The following is a 2225-nucleotide window of genomic DNA, read 5'->3' on the forward strand; positions in this document are numbered from 1 at the left end:
AATTTCTACAAAAACAACAGGGACTTCGCAGCGGTCGCTGCTCAGGCCCTAATAATAATAATAATAATAATAATAAAAGTAATGATATTTTCTACAAAAACAATAGGGACCTCGCAGCCGTCGCAGCTCGGGCCCTAATAACAATTTCTAGAAAAACAATAGGGACCTCGCAGCGGTCACTGCTCGGGCCCTAATAATAATAATAATAATAATTTCCACAAAAACAATGGGGACCTCGTAGCGGTCGCTGCTCGGGCCCTAATAATAATTTCTACATAAACAATAGGGACCTCGCCGCGGTCGCTGCTCGGGCCCCAATAATAATTTCTACACAAAGTCCATTGTGGTGACCCGCCCCTTTTAAGTAAATTCAAAATGGCCGACTTCCTGTAAAACCTAGCTCATTGCTCCAAGAGACTTTTTTGTAGGTCTTGGTCTTATACATACAGTGAACCCTCGCTACTTCGCGGTTCACCTTTCGCGGGTTCAGTGCTTCGCGGGTATAAAAAATATTCGGGGGCATTGTAGTTTCGCCGAGCGGCACGACGGGCGCTGGAGCGGTTAGACGGCCGGCGTGCGCCGAAGAAGAGCGTGGGCGAAGAGGAGAGTGGACGAAGAAGAGCACGTTCCCCCGGACACGATCGGTGGCGACGTTTCGCGCGGTTCGGACCGTACCAAGGCTCCGGCCGGCGTGCGTGGCAGTTAAGCCGTAGAGGAGCACCGTCCCCGGGCACGGGCGGTGCCAAGCGGCCCCTAAGTTTAACCGAATGGAAGCTCCGGAGGAGGAGGGCATGCTCGCGTCACAGTAAGCCGAAGAGGAGCACCTTCCCCAGGCACGGGCGGTTCCAAGCGGCCCCTAAGTTTAACCAAATGGAAGCTCCGGAGGAGGAGGGCATGCTCGCGTCACAGTAAGCCGAAGAGGAGCACCTTTGCCGGGCACGGGCGGTTCCAAGCGGCCCCTAAGTTTAACCGAATGGAAGCTCCGGAGGAGGCGGGCATGCTCGCGTCACAGTAAGCCGAAGAGGAGCACCTTCCCCGGGCACGGGCGGTGCCAAGCGGCCCCTAAGTTTAACCGAATGGAAGCTCCGGGGGAGGAGGGCGGGAGTGTGTCACAGTTAAGCCGAATTGGAACACCTCTTCCGCCCGGACACGAACGGAGCGCGAAGCTGTCAGTTATGAATGAATAAATGAATAAATAAATAAATAATTAAAGAATGCCACCTTTCATTTCACAGGGAACACCGGACGGCGTACCAGCTGGTAAAAGTCGGAGTAATTAAATAAATACAAAAAGAATGGCTGGGGAATAAAAAAATAATACGTTTTAATAATAATTTGGTTTTTTTGTTATAACATGAATTTCACTCTCTCTCTCTCTCTCTCCCCGTATATATATATATATATATATATATATATATATATATATATATATATATATATACATATATATATATATATATGTATATTTATATATATATGTATATATATATATATATATATATATATATTGTATTTTTTTTTTAAGCATTTTTGAAGGTGCGCCGCAACTTCGCGGATTTTCAGTTTTCGCGGGTGGTCTCTGTCCCCATTAACCGCGATAACCGAGGGTTCACTGTACTCCATAAAATTTACAAAAAGCGAGGTGAAACACTCAACCAGGGCTGCTTTTTTGAACATTTCTCGAGGGCCATGGCGAGCCATTTCAAAAAAGCTGCACAACTAACGTATAAAATATTGATAAATTTGCTCTGCCTGATGTGTGTGTAAAGTTTCACGAGTTGTCGTTCATATTTAGAACCTCATAATCAGCGTTGTTTTATTGCCGAACAGTGCAATGCCACTCCCACAACTTTTCACGAAAAAGGACGAATTTCGTATTGTGACATCCTCATGGCCGAAACAGTCATCCGAGCATATATGAGGGCGACCTTGTTGAGTTGCACAGAGAAAAACATCCAAGAAAATAACTTGTATTAGCTTTTACCAGTTGGTGGCGCTACTACTACGATGAAAAATAAGTTGGTAGATGTCTTCAGGGCTGAAGTATCCTCAAATGTGTACAACTTTGAGAAGATAGGATCATCTGAGTCATGTTGCCGGAGCTTTTGTTGCCACAAAGTACAATCGGACTTTTCAGCACCGTAATAGCCACGCCTTTTGCCAAAACGTCACAAAATTCGGCAGAGAGTAAGATCATTGTCTTGAGTCTTTTCTGACTAATTTTC

Source organism: Idiotropiscis lumnitzeri, unplaced genomic scaffold (assembly GCF_059441095.1).
Source record: "Idiotropiscis lumnitzeri isolate Australia: NSW breed Sydney's pygmy pipehorse unplaced genomic scaffold, RoL_Ilum_1.0 HiC_scaffold_68, whole genome shotgun sequence".
In the NCBI taxonomy this organism is placed as follows: domain Eukaryota; kingdom Metazoa; phylum Chordata; class Actinopteri; order Syngnathiformes; family Syngnathidae; genus Idiotropiscis; species Idiotropiscis lumnitzeri.